At 42.0% G+C, this 18,424-nt stretch overlaps 1 pseudogene; it reads right to left on the bottom strand.

Annotated features, from left to right (window-relative positions):
* The window catches only part of LOC124776171, a 64,479-nt pseudogene that overhangs the window by 9,335 nt on the left and 36,720 nt on the right, over positions 1-18,424 (bottom strand).

Here is an 18,424-nt window from a genome sequence, read left to right as displayed (position 1 = left end):
TGGCCTGTTTTAGGAGAAACAAACAAGATCTTTTGTGCTAGTTTGTGACCACGAGGAAACTTTGGTTTACTACTATACCCCAGAGACAAAGCAACAATCAAAGCAGTGGAAACATGCTGAATCTCCTCCGCTAAACTCCTTCAGCGGGGAAGGACATGGCGTCAGTGTTCTGGGATGCACCACCAAATTCCTTCAGCGGGGAAGATCATGGCATCAGTGTTCTGGGATGAGAAGGGGATTCTGTTTGTACATTATCTCCCCACTGGGCAAACAATTACTGGAGAGTACTATGCTAACCTTCTGGACAAAATGCAACAAAAGATATGCAAAAAAGGCCAGGTTTAATAAGGAAGAAAGTCATCTAGCATCAAGCCAATGCACGCTTGCATGCATGTGCCATCGCCATGGTAAAATTACACAAACTAAGGTATGAATTGTTGCCACACGTGCCTCTTCCCTAAACTGAAAATTTTTCTTTGTGGATGAAGATTCACTTAAATGAAGAATTGATAGCCTGAGTTGACAACTATTTTGCAGGCCTGGAGGAAAATCATTGTCGAGATGGGATCAAGGTATTGGAACACTGTTGGACCAAGTGAATTAATCTACAAGCAGGGTACATAGAAAAACAAAAAAGTTTCAGTGACTAAGTACTTTTTTTCTATTCTGTTTCAAGAACTTTTCAAACCACCCTCGTAAGCATCTCTGACACCTGAAATAATTAAAAACAAATAAGTCGCCAGTTGCAGATGGAATCTCAATTTGGTTTTACAAAGAGTGCTATATGGCACTGGACCCTTACTTAGCTTGTATTTATTGTGAATCTCTCACCCAGCAGAAAGACCTAAGCAACTGGGGAAAAAATACAGAGGCGTCTCCTGTATATACGAAGGGCGAAAGAACAGACCCGCGAAATTACAGACCAATACCTGTAACATCAGTTTGCTGCAGAATTCTTGAACATATTCTGGGTTTGAATCTAATCAGTTTCATAGAGACCAATAAGTTTATGTCCACAAATCAGTACAAAGCATCGCTCATGGGCAACTCAGCATGCCCTTTTGTCATACGACGTCTGTTCAAAAAATTCCAGAACTTTGTCCACAAAATTTTCTATGCTTATCTTTTAGTTACTATGGATTGTCTCCTTTGAAATACTCTCCTCCACAATTGATACACTGCTCCCAATATCATTTCCACTTCCAGGAGCAGTCTTGACACACCTCTTGCTGGGTCGCATAAAGTGCCATCTGCGAATTTTCTTCTATCTCATCTACCATTGGAAACTTCATCCTTTTCAACTTTGGAAATAAAAAGAAGTCTGCAGGGGTCATACTATTCTCGCAAGGAACATCTCATTCTCATTTGTAAGATCCAAAAAGTTTTTTTGGTCTTGACTCATGAGCCGTGGAATGAACTTGGCGGCAACACAATGCAATCCAAGATGCTGTGTCATTTCATAACATGATCCAATTGAAATGTTACATTCTTCTACAATCTCTCAGACAGTGAATCTTCGACCGGCACACACAATTTTGTTGACGTTCCTGACACAAGCATCATCAGGGGACATTAAGAGCGTCCTGAACAAGGATCATTTTTGACTTTTGTAAAGCCATTTTTAAAACGTGTGAATAATATGTAACACCGAGTATGGCTTAAGCACTCATCGCTATAGGCTCCCTGCATCATTTGGTGTGTCTCTGTAAAGGTTTTCTTGAGTTTCACGCAAAATTTAATGCAGATGCATTGCTCCTCTAACTTTGCCATCACAAAATTCACAAACCCAGATTCCATATTTCTTGATTTCCGAGAAGCATTTGACATAGTGCCTCACTGCAGACTTTTAACAAAGGTACAAGCAAATGGAATAAGTTCCCAGACATGTGAGTGGCTCAAAGACTTCTGAAGTAATAGAACCCACTACATTATCCCGACGGTGAGTGTCCATCAGTGACTAGGGTATCATTAGGATCGTTCCAGGGATGTGTGATAGGAGCGCTATTACTCATATTTTCTATGTGCATAACTGATCTGATGGACAAAGTGGACAGTAATCTGTGGTTGTTTGCTGATGATGTTGTGGTGTATGGAAGGTGTCATCATTGAGTGATTTAGGAGGATAAAAGATGACTTGGACAAAGTTCCCAGTTGGTGTGATAAATGACAGCTAACCCTAAATGTAGAAAAATATAAGTTACTGCAGATGAGATGGAAAAACAAATTCATAATGCCAGAATCCAGCATTAGTAGCGTCATGAATGAAGAAGTCACATTGTTTCAATATCTGGACATAACATTGCAATGTGATATGAAATGGAACAAACTTGTGAGGGTCATGGTAGGGAAGGTGAATAATCATCTTTCGTTTGTTGGGTGGATTTTACTACAGTGTGGCTCAGCTGTGATGGACATCACATATAGGATGCTAGTGTGATCTCTTCTTGAGTACAGTTTGAGTGTCTGGGATCCACAAGGGGTCGAATTAAAGCAGACATTGAGGTAATTCAGAGGCAGGATACTAGATTTGTTAACAGTAGGTTGAAACAACAACATACAAGTATTATGGAGATGTTTCGGGAACTCAAATGGGAATCCCTGGAGGGATTTTGAGGAACACTGTGCTGACTGCAGAACAATTCTGCTTGCACCAACATACATTATGCATAAGGACCACGAAGATAAGAGACAACAAATTAGGACTCATAGAGAGGCATATAGACATTCACTTTTTCCTCACTCGATTGGCAGATGGAACGGGAAAGGAACTGACTACAGTCGAATTAAAATTACTTGATAGTTGGCACTTCAAACGCCAATAAGAGTAGTCAGCGTCACACTTGAACTGTCTGCTGTTGCCAAACTGCACCAAAATTGGCCAGTCACTTCCAATTCCTGGTTCAGCATTCTTTCTTGATGTATTTGTATCCCGAATTATGAGCCCGACACTTTTATTATGTATTTCATGACACGCGATAACTACACCAAAAACAACACACAATAACAATGCTAATGAAAGACACACATTTCATTCATAGCACTAACCAAACACTACCGAATAACTCAGCACAAGGTGTAATTCAGTATCATACGTATACACTCCTGGAAATGGAAAAAAGAACACATTGACGCCGGTGTGTCAGACCCACCATACTTGCTCCGGACACTGCGAGAGGGCTGTACAAGCAATGATCACACGCACGGCACAGCGGACACACCAGGAACCGCGGTGTTGGCCGTCGAATGTCGCTAGCTGCGCAGCATTTGTGCACCGCCGCCGTCAGTGTCAGCCAGTTTGCCGTGGCATACGGAGCTCCATCGCAGTCTTTAACACTGGTAGCATGCCGCGACAGCGTGGACGTGAACCGTATGTGCAGTTGACGGACTTTGAGCGAGGGCGTATAGTGGGCATGCGGGAGGCCGGGTGGACGTACCGCCGAATTGCTCAATACGTGGGGCGTGAGGTCTCCACAGTACATCGATGTTGTCGCCAGTGGTCGGCGGAAGGTGCACGTGCCCGTCGACCTGGGACCGGACGGCAGCGACGCACGGATGCACGCCAAGACCGTAGGATCCTACGCAGTGCCGTAGGGGACCGCACCGCCACTTCCCAGCAAATTAGGGACACTGTTGCTCCTGGGGTATCGGCGAGGACCATTCGCAACCGTCTCCATGAAGCTGGGCTACGGTCCCGCACACCGTTAGGCCGTCTTCCGCTCACGCCCCAACATCGTGCAGCCCGCCTCCAGTGGTGTCGCGACAGGCGAAATGGAGGGACGAATGGAGACGTGTCGTCTTCAGCGATGAGAGTCGCTTCTGCCTTGGTGCCAATGATGGTCGTATGCGTGTTCGGCGCCGTGCAGGTGAGCGCCACAATCAGGACTGCATACGACCTAGGCACACAGGGCCAACACCCGGCATCATGGTGTGGGGAGCGATCTCTTACACTGGCCGTACACCACTGGTGATCGTCGAGGGGACACTGAATAGTGCACGGTACATCCAAACCGTCATCGAACCCATCGTTCTACCATTCCTAGACCGGCAAGGGAACTTGCTGTTCCAACAGGACAATGCACGCCCGCATGTATCCCGTGCCACCCAACGTGCTCTAGAAGGTGTAAGTCAACTATTCTGGCCAGCAGGATCTCCGGATCTGTCCCCCATTGAGCATGTTTGGGACTGGATGAAGCGTCGTCTCACACGGTCTGCACGTCCAGCACGAACGCTGGTCCAACTGAGGCGCCAGGTGGAAATGGCATGGCAAGCCGTTCCACAGGACTACATCCAGCATCTCTACGATCGTCTCCATGGGAGAATAGCAGCCTGCATTGCTGCGAAAGGTGGATATACACTGTACTAGTGCCGACATTGTGCATGCTCTGTTGCCTGTGTCTATGTGCCTGTGGTTCTGTCAGTGTGATCATGTGATGTATCTGACCCCAGAAATGTGTCAATAAAGTTTCCCCTTCCTGGGACAATGAATTCACGGTGTTCTTATTTGAATTTCCAGGAGTGTAGTTATCATATTCACAGAGATCATCTTACATTAGATAAGCTTTTCACTACACTGCGTGAAACTGAAATTTTTAAGGTTGCAATTCATAGTTGCAACTGGGTCACTACATTTACATATATAAATACTTCATGCAGTGCTGTGGCATAGCACAATGGTTGGCAGATTAATCTAATGTGTAGCATGTCGTCGGTTTGAATCTCATCAATGCAGCAGAATGTTTATTTCTAAATCTAACCAAAACAGTGTGATTATTATTTTCATTCAATTAATTGCTTTAAATATATATATTTTTTATTTTTAATAATTTGCTGCATCATTTTTCATCATTGTTTTGACTGTTCTATTTGGTCTTATTTGTCTTCCTGTCATTATTTCTTCATTTGGAATCTGCCTCAGTCATCTATAATCCACGACCAAGTGCCCACGTGGACAGTTCACTGGTTTCTAACATGGCAGCATGTGCAACTAGTGTAAGGATAGTTACAGGTAACAAATGACATGGGGAAATTTCAGTTTGCTTTCAGCCCTGAAATTGAGTTTTTGTTGTCTTGAGTTTACCCTTAAGGGTTAGCTTTAATTGCCATGAACAAAGTGATCATGATATTAGTACTCCTGCAGACTGTTGACCACAATTTTCTTGGCTGGGTTAGGACACAAGTTTACAGTCAGGGATACAAAAGGGGTCGTCTTCCCCAGTTCAGTCACTAGTCACTTTAAATCAATAGTCGACAGAGTATCCAACATTTCTGACATACCTTGCACCAGCCACTAGAAAAATTGCTCTGTGTTAAACATTTAACATAATTTGTGAAGTGAGCCGCTTGTTTGTTGTCACCTGTAACCAAATGGTAGCTGGCAGCCAATGTGGCAACATTGTTGCAGCAAGTGATTGATGTCAACTATCAAGTAATTTTATTCAGACTATTGTAGTGAGACAGGGTACCTTCTGCCATGCACCATATGGTGGCTAGTGGAGTATGTATGTAGATGTGGAATCAGTCTTTCCTTCTCATCCCATCTGGAAAGTCTCCCCTGATCTGCAGTTCTGGGTAACTTTCTCAAAATCTACCCTTTTTCCTAGACCTATCCTTCACCCCTCTTCCTTCCACTTCAACCCTTCTGCCTGAAGAATGAGCTACTGGCTCTGAAAGCTTGCCCCTGCAACTACTGAAAAGGCTGCTGCCCCTCTTCAGGAACCACATGTTTGTCTGGCCTCTCAACAGATACCCCTCTGTTGTGGTTGCACCTAAGGTACGGCCATCTGTATCGCTGAGGCACACAAGCCTCCCCACCAACGGTAAGGTCCATGGTTCATGGGGGGAGTTCCTTCATAGTCAACAGTTAAGGAATGGGTGGCTGAATTCATATGTGGCATATGTCTCTGTAAGATGACTCATGAACAACTTCCTAGAATTACAATCAAATATGAAAATGCTGAGAAAGAACACAGTGTGATATTGCAAGATCAGTAATTAAAAAGATGTGCAAAACAGTTGATGCCGTGGCCGTACCAGAAAGTGAGTGGCATGTCTGTTGAAGCCTGACTACAACCTAATGTGAAAAACAATTTGGGACAATCTGACACACAACTGATTCTATGCACCAATCTGTTCCCGTGGATGAGAGATGACTGAAATGAAACAGCAGTTGCACAAAAATAGCCAAGGTGACTTCATCGGAGAGAATGAGTGGTCATTGTTTTCTAGGATGCAAAAGGGATTTGTATTTTAGATTAGCTTGCAAGACTGAAACAATACCTCACAAATACTATGCAAGTATTCTGACTCAACTGGATGAAAAAATATGGAGCCAAGACCCAGGGGGGGAAAAAAAGTTTATCGTCAGTGAAATGCATATGGTCACAAAGGCACTTTCACAATAGGAAAACTGGGAGTTTCAAGTGTGAAGTCTTCAAATATCTATTCCATTCTCCAATTTTTTCACATTCTGACTTTAGCTTCTTCTTCTTTTCTTTTTGTATGAATGATTCACTTAAGACTACATGCATCACACCTCAAAACCGTTTTGTGAGTCAACAACTGGATATGTTTTCACTGCTCTGTCTCTTGTAACTCCGTTGGACATGGAGGTAGCAAATGAGGATGTAGGATGTCCATGACATACTGCTGTGCTGTCAGAGTGACCTGAAGTCATATCCAATGCTGCCCCACACGCCCTCTCCCTATGTCGTTGTCATACTCACTGACAACTGTCATCGTGGGTCTTGCAGAATGTGACTCACTGCTGATCACATGACAGGTGCAGGTGTGAAAGGGTTACAATGTGCTCGGCGTACATTACAGCAATTCTCCCATGAGCTCGTCAGACATGGTCAACCGGAAGCTTGCTGACAAGCACGCTGCCCTTACGTTCCCAAGCAGTCCAACATGGGGCCACTACCACATCTGAATGTCTCACAAATCTGAATATTGCATAATTCAATCAGCCTGGCAAATGGAGACACACAATTAGGCCCCTTCAAATTTTGTTACGTGCTGATAATGCTGACTCACAGAAGTACAGGGCATCTGTGCCCTTCACAGGGATCACTCAACATCTTACACTCTTCACATCACTTATAGCTCCTACCATTCACGGTAACAATCCGAGACACAAACAAAGCTAATGCAATCTGGTGGCCTTTGTATCCATTTCAGAGAGTTGCGACTCTCATAATTTACCACTGGTATGCACACTCGTGAAACTATGTTGCTTCAGGGACCTTCCCTTTTTTCTCTTCAAGCAATTTAGTTCTTTGAATCCATTTTTCTTGTAGCTCAGAATAATTATTTTATTGTGTAGCAAACTTACAGACTAGCATTCTGATCTGAGCTGTCAGAGTCAGCGGTCATGTGTGTGTGAGGTGTGCTTGCTTGTGTGAATGAATGGTGTGTATTTCTATTTCTTTTTCTGATGAAGGTTGTGGCCAAAAGCTTATGTGTAAGTGTCTTAACTGTGCCTGTCTGCATTTTAACGTGCCATCTTTATGGTAATTAGCACTCTATCTTTTCCTACACTGCTGATATTCCAACCTGGAGTTTCCATTGTTTGAACTTACGGTCTACTGTTTTATGTTGCAGTGCACTTCTACAAGTGTAATACACAAATGTTGCCTTAGGAAAGAGTCACAATAACATCCACGTCTACCGTTTGCTATTTTTACGAAATAGCATGTCACACTCGAAATTTAACTTAGCCAATGAAATAAGTTTGAAGATTTATTGTGTGTAAAAGACACGAGGGCCCACTGTGTGGGAAATGTGTGAAGTTCTGTGCAGAGACGGAGTTATCCACAGACGCGGTAAGTCTGGGGAGCTATACGGGTGTTAAAACATTGCCACCTGCTGGGATGAGGGGCCACTTACTCTGAGGTGGCGCTGTGCCAGCAACGAGCTCGACCCATTGATTAGCACCACAGATGACAATGAGCAACCAGCTGCTTCTCTGTGCAGAGTTATAAAATTTATCGATTTTGGACGTCGGGTGACAATCTGTCACATGGAGAACAATGTTTACTCTGGCAATTTTAACACTAATCTAGTGTTCTGCAACATATTAATGTGAAATGTTGTCTATGATGTTGAGGAGTGTAAGTTAAACTGATATCTGAGAATTTGTTGTTTTTGTGGCACTATCTGGAAAATGGCCTCTCTTGCAGCTCCAAGCATAAATGTCAAGTGAAGAAGAATAATTAGCACAGCACACTGGAACCGAGTAGGGATCCGGTTTACTGCTCGGCCACTAAATTAGCATATCGTGGGTACACCAGAAGAGATGCTGTACACACTTGCATATACTACATACACAAGTAAAAGCATCGATCAAGCTACTGTGAAACTGCACTCTGTGTGACTCATCACTACATCAGAATACTGTAAATGTGGTGATTCCAATTCCTTAAGGTCTCTTCCTGTTTGTTTTCATCAGTTGGATCTTATTTTTCAAGTATGTGGGAATCCAATGAGCTGCCGGTTTGGATACATTCTTTCTGTACGTCCCACAAGTTGGATTCTTTGGAGACACATTGTAACAAGAGTTTTTAGGAATTTGCCTGGAGATTTCACACTGGGTTCTGCGTGATGTATTCCATCTTTTATTCTTGGACCTAAGATTTTTACTACAATTTTACATTCTTCTAATTCAGTTTGCTGTTTTCATGTCTTGTGTTGGACAAAGAGTCTCTCTCATGCATAAAGAAATTCTAATTTGATCACTGTTGTACAATGTTAGATTTTAGAGTTCCAGGAAAAATACTTTTAGTTAACTGAGAGACAGTTTGTATTTTCTGAAGTCTGGATTCTATGGCCTTCTTTTCATTATGATGTTCAGTGGTCTTTTTCACCTAACTATTTAAACTCTTTAACACCGAATACTATGTCATTGCCTATATAAGTTCACCCAGTGCCATTTTGGTATCATCCAAGAATTTTTTCTCCAGGTGAAATTAGTAGTACAATTTTCCTAGCTTGCTCCCTTAATATTTCAAATTGCTTTAGCACATCAGTGATGTTTTTGTCAATTAGTATTATGTCATCGGTATAGGTTACACAATATAATTCTATCTTTAAGTTTACGTTCTAGTCAGTGTAATAGTGCACCTGCTCTTCTCCATTATCTTACGATTTTCTTAGGGGCATAGTTGAATAGCAATGTGATATGCCATCCCATTTTCATATTCTTATGTCTGTCTTAAATTACACTGCTTGAAAAAAAGTGAGACACTCAGAAGGTGGGGAGAAAACAAATTGAAACATAGCGAATTTAGAGCATATGTGATGTTATTTCAGTGATAACAAAACAGAGTCAAATTTATACAGAACTTATCAGTTTGAGCCCACTTATCAATACAGCAATGCACCCTGTCTCGCCTGGACAGTGCGGGAGGATGTCGTAAAGCTGCTGCATACCCTCCTGAGAAAGGTGATCCACAACTGTTGTAACTGGACATTGCAATCATGGATACAGGCAGTGGGATGGAGTTGACGTCCATGTTGGTCCCATAATGTTCTATCAGGGACAGATATGGGGATTTTGCTGGCCACAGGAGTATATCAACATGACGCAGACAATTTAAAGAGACACATACTACCATGTGGACAAGCACTGGCCTGTTGAAAAATAGCACCACAATACTATTACACACTGCTGTACCATCAGAGTTCCCTCGGCCATTACAAGCCGTGACCTGAAGTCATACCCAATGGCCCCCCACACCATGGGACTGCTTTGTGACCCCCCCCCCCCCCCCAAATGTGGAAGAATGGGACCTCTCCCCATCTCCCCGGGTCGCTGTCAAACTTCTCCACGATAGTCATTTGGAGCAGTGCAGGACTGGGACTCATTAGTGAAAATAATGTGACGCCATTCATTAGCAGTCCGTACTTCTTGATCATGGCACCACTTCACATGCAGTCATTTGCTTGGGTGTTAATGGCAGCCTATGCGCAGGATGGCAATTCCACAGTCTGGCTGCTCCTAGCTGTATGACACAGCATGTTGCAAGGAGTCTATTACAGTGAACTCCTGTTTATCTGAAATGATCAGAACGGTGGCCGGTTCCGACAATGAAAATTTCAGATAAATCAAAGTCCCCCTGTTTTCACATGTGAACACTCCAAATTGCATCAATATTGCGAAATACGATCGTAAAATGTGCGTAGGGTATGTAAAACGTTACTGATATGGTTGCAAATAACCCTGCACTTTTTTACTGAAAAAATTGTGTTGACATGTTAAAAAGGCACCAAACTATGATTGAAAACTCAAAGTTTTTAAATGCTGTATAACAAAGCTCGTTTATTTTGCATTCTTACAGAGAAAATCTCCCTTATTTGGCAGCAGGAAAAAACAGGAGTTTTAATTTTATTACCTACTCTTTTGAATAAAAAATAAACTACTGAACAAAATTATGAAACAAATCTAGAGATTACTCAAAGGAACGAAAAGTCTGTCTAGAGGAACTTTCAAGAAAAGTAAAAAAAAAAACTTTTTAAGTTATGGACATAGAAGTTCTAGGATGCTTCATTAGAGTTTATTTTTTGGTAACGAAGTCACAAATGTCTTTTTTTTTTTTTTTTTTTTTTGTTTTTTTGCTTGAGAAACTATTGCTGCAACAATACAACTCCAACGTTGAAATCAAACTATTTCAGGATAAATCGTCTCCTCCTGTTGGCTGATGTACTCCAGGGCAGTTTGGATCACTTTGTAACAGAATATGTGAGGAATATTTTTCTCGGATTCATCATCAGAAACATAGTCTTCTGACACTTTATGATCGGTCACAATTTGGACGATTTCATCCTCAGTCACATGAAAAAATGCCATTTTCCATCCACTCTTCAATGTCTTCGAAGTGTGTGTCTTTACAACCAGCTTCTCCAGTAAATTCACCAAAATTATGTCAGCTTGAGTTTCGGTGTTGCCTCCTCCTTCCCACCACTTAGGTTGCCTTACGATCTAAGAGTTTTTTCCAAGACCTAACAAGAGGAAGTGGAGGAATTAGACTCCAAGCTTCAGCAATCAATGAATGACACTTAAAACATCGGTTTTTTAAGAGCTTCCACATAATCATCTGCAGCATCAATCACCTAGCATCTTGCATCTGTAATGTTTTTCCATCGCCTCAAGAATACCTTGGTCCATCGGTTGACATAGAGATGTGACATTTTGTGGGAGAAATACAACTTTGATATCCCCATCTTGCAGATCACCTGGGTGATAAGGAGCATTGTCCACAAGAAGTAGCGCTTTTCGAGGAAGTCCATTTCCTTCCATGTAATTTACTACAGCTGGAACAAACTCTGCCTGGAACCACTCTCTGAAGATGGCACTGTTCATACATGCCTTAAGACTGATTCGTGTACCTCAGTGGCAAATTGGTTGGTTGGTGTCTAAATGCTCTTGGTGTTTTGGATTTGCCAATTAAAGTAAGACACAGTTTATGATTGCCAGTGGCATTACTGCAAGCGAGGACAGTAAATCTTTCTTTGATATTTTTGTATCCGGAAGCCATTTCTTCTTCTTTAGAGGCAAGGGTTTTCGTTGGCAGCATTTTGTAATTCAACCCAGTTTCATCACATTTGTAAAGTTGATTGCCAGTATAACCTCCTTTGTCAATGATTGTGTGCAGTTTCTTCTTAAAATCAGCGTAGCAGCTTCATCCCCAGATAATGATTTGGCACTGATGGCAATTTCATGAATGCCATGCCGCTTCTTGAAACGATCCTGCTGGCCATTACTTCCGAGGAATTCTTGCTTCTTTCCTTCAATCAGCTCATCAGCTCATTTTGACAAAGTAGAGCACCTGAAACTGACACACCTTTGGCTCTTATTTATTCGTGCCACAAAAATAATGCCTCTTCTAACTGAGGATGTGCACCTTTTCTCATTGTTTTTCAAGATTTCACTGCGCTGCCCAATGCTAGGAAGGAACAAAATTTTTCAATTCCTGATCGATTTGTCTTCAGATCAGTAATTGTACTCCTACTCTGCAGCACCTTTTGTGGGTGGCTCACCAGCTTTGATGTACTGACAACAAGTGGAAGGTGTTAGGCGGCGCACTCTAATTGTCAGTTTTGACAGGACTACGTTGCGCTGCATAGAACAATACTGTATGTACTGTACTTACAAGGAGTTCCAATAGATGGCAGTGGCATGAAACCATGCAATACGAATAAGAAACACACTAGAGCTTCAACCAACACACGCACGAATTGACAATACTTGGACTTTTGACACGCACCAGTGCACTGATTAGCGCTAGATTGCCAAAAAACACCAGCAAATGCTTGGCTCCAGTTGCATGCAAATTGAAACTTGTCAAGTGTCAATCTAGCTAGCCAAAAGTGTAGCTGCACGAGAATTTACTGTACTTGTTCTCAGATGGCAGTCACAGACGTGAACAGGTTACAATGTACTCAGTACACTACACAGTGATGCTCCCTTGTAGTGGTCTGATGTAGTCAACTGGAACATTGATTTTGAGTATGCCCTTACTTTTCAACATCAGACCACTATCAGATCCAAATACTCCAAAAATACAGATGTTGCAAGGTTTAACCAGGCGACCAAATGGACATCCACAATGAGGTTTCTTTCAAACTCTCATCAGATAATGCTGTCTCACACCAATATGCAGCACCTTCATATCCTCCAGAGTGATGATTCAACATCTGACACTATTCGCATACCTTATATACCACATGATGCTTGCTAAACAGCAACAAAAACAAAGAACACTAATGAATAATGAAGGAAAAGACAGACTGTTACTTACCATAAAGAAGATACCTTAGGCTGCAGATGGGCAGAATTAAAAGACACTTACATAAAGCTTTCAGCCACAGCCTTCACCAGTAAGTAGTAATCTGTCTTTTCCAACATTGTTGATATTCCTACTGGAGTTTCCATTGTTTCAAGGACACTGATGCTTTTCTGTGAGTGTTTCCTTTATGATGTTTTCTGCATTTTAGCTTCTCTTTTAAAAAGAAAGAAAAGAAAGAAAGAAAGAAAAAAAAGATTTGTTGCTGGAAAACTTCTCAAGTCCAATAAAGGAGTTACAACAGCCATATATGGTTATCTGGTGGACCTTGCAGAACCAAATTCTAGGGCTGAAATGTATTGTTGACCAATGGGCATTAATCAGACTGAATACTAAATAAAAAATTAAATCCAATTTTACACAAAAACACAGGTTCTATCACTGTTGTTTTTCGTTCTATTTTGCTCTTATGTTTGCTATGACTTGTTAAGCAGAAATTTTCTTTCTATCTATAGAGTTACATTTGCTGTAATGTATCTTACCTGCATGTTGTTACTTCTTTCTTCTCACTGCTGCCCCAATCATGGCAAGCAAGTCATCCTCACTGCATTTGCTTCGTATTGCATCTCTGAAACAACAGTTAAAACACCCGTTAAACAGTACCAGGCAATTACCACACAGTGAAATGTTGGTACACTAAAAAGGAAGAAAAACTTTGCAGAAATCTTCAACAGTAATCTTGTAGTCTGTAGTAGGCAACAGCAGATTAACAAACCCAGTGGACAAGAATGGGAAAGTCATGATAGAAGTTACTTTTATTTTTATAAATAAACAGGTATCTTACACAAATGCTCAAGAGTATACATAGGATCTTGGGCTGAAGAGGTGGAGCAGAAACTGACATTAGTTTTGTTGAAGAGGGAGTAGTGGAACACAGCACAATTTCTTGCAAAATGAAGCCGAATTTATTGATAAACTGTTAATTAATTGCCAAGCTCACTAATGTGACCATTTTACAACAGGTACTTACTGCTTGGAGTATATGTGAATTTTCAGGCTTGCCTGATAGATCTGTTGCAAAAACACTTTGGGTTCCCCACCAGATAACATTATGCAAGTCCCTCCCTCAATATTTCAGTGACACAACATTTTGGCATCTTCAGGTGGTGGTGATTTCCACCATCACTGCTGCAAGATGCAACTGGCAATTTCCACGTGACAGCTTTGAAATTTATAATGTGGATGACTATGACCATCATATTTAGAATTCAGAGGATTTCATAGAATACCTGAAGATGCTTAAACTAGAACTTTCAGATCTTTTAGTTAGCTCAAATGTTATATCATTACTTACAAAAGTGCCCCTGCAGCCCTCTTTAGAGATTATTAGCAGCAAGTTTGAGAAAGAAATTGTGGTGCTGTTTAAACATGTGCATACCTCATCCTATTTCTTATGTAACACCAGCTACTTTGATCAAGTGGACAGTGCTCCCATGGGAGATCCTCTATTTCCCTTAGTAAATATCCAACATTCCTCCTTCTGGCAGAATGCTGAAGAGACATTTGTGGTGTGGCCCACATAATACAGACACTACCTATGTTCCTGCAGCATTTGCACTCGCTCCATCTGAATATTCAGTTCACTGTGGAAGTACAATAAGATAGCAGCTTACCATTCCTGGATGTCACGGTTAGAAGAAAAGCTGACAGAACACTGGGGCATAGTCTCTACTGCAAACTGATACATGCAGAGTTATATTTGCTGTCCAAAAGTTGCCATCACCCTGCACAATGTGGTAGTGTCTTACACTCCCTGGCACATAGACCACACGTGATCTCAGATACCGACAGTCTGCCTGGTGAACTGTAACACCTAAGAACAGTGTTCCAGCAGAATGTTTATTCTTGTAAACAGATTTGCAATGTGTTCTGAGCAAAGCAAGTTCAGTGTAGGGATGTAAATGAAGATACTTAGACAAGCACTGCAAATGGCTTTCTTGCCATATTTCAGTGGCATGTTTTCAAAAATAGAAAGAATCGCTAAGAGAAACAGAATCAAGTGTGTTTTTCGTCTACCAGCAAAACTAAGGAATTGTTTGGGTTCAGTTAAAGACAATCTTGACCTTAGAAAACACAGATCATATATAAGATCTGATGCCATTATGGGAAATCTTATATAGGGCAGACACCTCACATTGTGCAAGAACACTGTGTTCAACAGCGCTGACAAAAATGCGACCCAGTACATTAGTGGTAGCAGAGCACTGCCTGAATACAGGGCACCACACGTTTCCCAAGAGGACTGAAATTTTATCCTCAGCATCATCACTCTAGGATTGTGGTTTTAAGAATGAGGCATGTATCAATATGGTGGGCAATGTTACCAACAGGAATATGGAATTTTGACTAAGCACTGCCCAGAATCCAGCACTGACTGCCATGAAATTAAAACAGTAGAAACCAGATCCTCCGATGTATGACCTGATGCAGCACCTTGCAGAGAGTTAATTCAGCTTTTAACCACATGAGTGTCCAGAAGTGCAGTCATTGCCCACAACACATAAGCAGAAGGCTACTATGAATGGCATTTCCATCCAACTGGGAGTGCCTGTCCACACATTCGTACTCCTGCTTCTAGCCTGACAAATTTCAATTCTGCTGTGCGAATATCACCAGTCACATCTTGCAGCAGTGATGACAGGACCCACCACTACCTGAAGATGACGAACAGTTGTGTTGGTGAAATCTTGTGAGGCTTGCACAAAGATATTCAGTGGCAAATCTGAGAAGGTTTGTATACATTATTTTTCTGTGATGCAGGTAATGTGCAGCAAAATGTGATAACTTTCTGCATTTGCCTTTTTATACATTTCAAAATACCCCAAAAATTGGTGATAAACACTGAACATATGACATAACCAGATGACATACCCCACAGCATGTGCAGCAGTTGGGGCTGAGTGTAAAGGAATGATTGAGCAGTGCAATACTTTCATTTGAGCAAACAGAGCAAATTTCGAAAACATTTTGTAAATATGATCTGTTGTAAATGTAGATGTTACAAAATTATTGTCCCTGCTGTAATCAAGCAAAAGCAGTTCTGATTTTGTGTTTTTTGCTTCTGTCCCTTCTCTTTTTGTTTACAGACATTAGTTAGTAAAGAAAACATAGGTCATTTAATGGCAATGATGCTATTCTGAAGTTTATACTCATCTACTTGTTATGCAATATGGTAGGTTTTCATTGTACTGTACTTTGCAAGAAATCAAGGAAACTGCAAGACCGGTAAATAAAATAATAAACTTCAATATAAATACATAATTGTTTCACACAATGAAAAAATACTGCCTGCCAGATGCAAGACTCAAATCCTGAACATCATCACTAAAGTCGCACACGTGTGTCCGTAGCCACAATGATATGAATACTTGACTTGGTTTGGGATGATCAAGTGTGACAGGCCGAAGGCTCAACCACTGCAAGCATGGCAAGGTACATCATCTGGTGACATTTGTCATTCGCTTTTGACACATTTCCCAACATTTGTATCGTATCCAACATTTGTGATCCCATGTGTCTTGTATTAAATTACTTGTCTCAGGGTCATATACAGTGCTTTGGAGGCTTTTAAATGATAATACGCATCACCCTGTCTGTGTGTGTGTGTGTGTGTGTGTGTGTGTGTTTATATATATGAAACAAATGCTAACAAAGAGATAGAGGGCCTGGCCAGTACTTACCTCAGCTCAGTACAGCCGATAGATACACAAAACAGAACAGAAAATTGACGTATCCTAGCTTTCGGAACTTCGTTCCTTCATTAGGGAGGAGAGAGGGGAAAAAAGGGGAAGAAGGGAAAGTGGATTCAGTTATTCACAACCCAGGTTATGAAGCAACAGGGGAAAGGTAAACAGGAAGGGTAGCAAAGATGGAGGCATGGATGTCAGAGGGAAGCCAAAGATATTCTACTGTAATTACTGTGCCAGCTTCAAACCAAGGAGGATGAATACAGAAGTAAAGAGGCACATAGTATAAAGATAAACACAACTGTGTAGGATGAAAAGATGCATGAATGGCTAAAGAGGAAAGGGAAAGAGGAGAAGACTAAAGAGTAAATGGGAGTGAGGTTGGTTAACATATGTTCAGTCCAGGGGGATGGCGGGATGAAAGGATGTGTTGGAGTGCAAGTTCCCATTTCCGCAGTTCCGAGGTACTGGTGTTGGGTGGGAGAAGCCAAATGGCACATATGGTGTAGCAGGTTCCTAGGTCCCTAGAATTATGCTGGAGGGCATGCTCCGCTACTGGATATTGGACATCTCCTAGGCGGACAGTTCGTCTGTGCCCATTCACGCGCTCAGCAAGTTTAGTTGTCGTCATACCAAAGTAAAAGGCTGTGCAGTGCAGGCATGTCAGCTGATAAATGACGTGTTGTCTCACATGTGGCCCTGCCTTGAGTTGTGTATGTTATACCAGTAGCGGGGCAGGAGTAGTTGGTTGTGGGGGGATGCATGGGGCAGGTTTCGCATCGGGGTCGGTTACAGGGGTAGGAACCGCTGGGTAGAGAAGGTGGTCTGGGAATATTGTAGGGTTTGACAAGGATGTTACGGAGGTTAGGGGGTCGGCAAAAGGCAACTCTGGGTGGTGTGGGGAGAATATTGTCAAGGGATGATCTCACTTCAGGGCTTGACTTGAGAAATTCATATCCGTGGCAGAGTAATTAGTTGACGTATTCGAGGCCAGGATAATATTGGGTGAAAAGGGGGATGCTTCTGTGTGGTCTGGGGGTAGTAACATTGTTGTTGGGTGGGGAGGAATGTATTGCTTGGGAGATCTGTTTGTGGACAAGGTCTGCAGGATAGTTGTGGGAGAGGAATGCACTGATATATAATATAATACGGGGAAACATTCCAAATGGGAAAAATATATCTAAAAACAAAGATGATGTAACTTACCAAATGAAACCGTTGGTATGTTGATAGACACATGAACAAACACACACACAAAATTCAAGCTTTCGCAACCCACAGTTGCTTTATCAGGAAAGAGGGAAGGAGAGGGAAAGACAAAAGGATGTGGCTTTTAAGGGAGAGGGTAAGGAGTCATTCCAACCCCGGGAGTGGAAAGACTTACCTTAGGGGGGAAAAAGGACAGGTATACACTCACGCGCGCACACACACACACACACACACACACACACACACACACACACACACACACACACACACACACACACATATATTCATCCGCACATATACAGACACAAGCAGGGTATATGTGAGGATGGATATGTGTGTGTGTGTGTGTGTGTGTGTGTGTGTGTGTGTGTGTGTGTGTGTGTGTGTGCTGTGTGTGTGTGTGTGTGTGTGTGTGTGTGTGTGTGTGGCATACTGATCTGAACTATGCAGCCTTCAAATGGAAGTTTTTTGATCACTCCTTATTTTGCACCCTGCCACCTTGGCAATATGTACCGCAAATCATCAGACAGACGACCTTCCTGCATGCTTCGAGCATCCCCTGGTGCTGTTCCGAACCAATGCTAATCTTTGTAACTGCGACGAACAGTGTGCAGATTGCATCTTTGTATCCCACAAAGAGGTGACAGTTCCCAGTGGCATGAATGGTTACTGTTTATTGACTGTCACTGA

This window comes from Schistocerca piceifrons, chromosome 2 (genome assembly GCF_021461385.2).
Source record: "Schistocerca piceifrons isolate TAMUIC-IGC-003096 chromosome 2, iqSchPice1.1, whole genome shotgun sequence".
Classification (NCBI taxonomy): domain Eukaryota; kingdom Metazoa; phylum Arthropoda; class Insecta; order Orthoptera; family Acrididae; genus Schistocerca; species Schistocerca piceifrons.
Note: the sequence above shows the minus strand (reverse complement) of the source record. Positions and strands in the feature narration are given on the sequence as shown.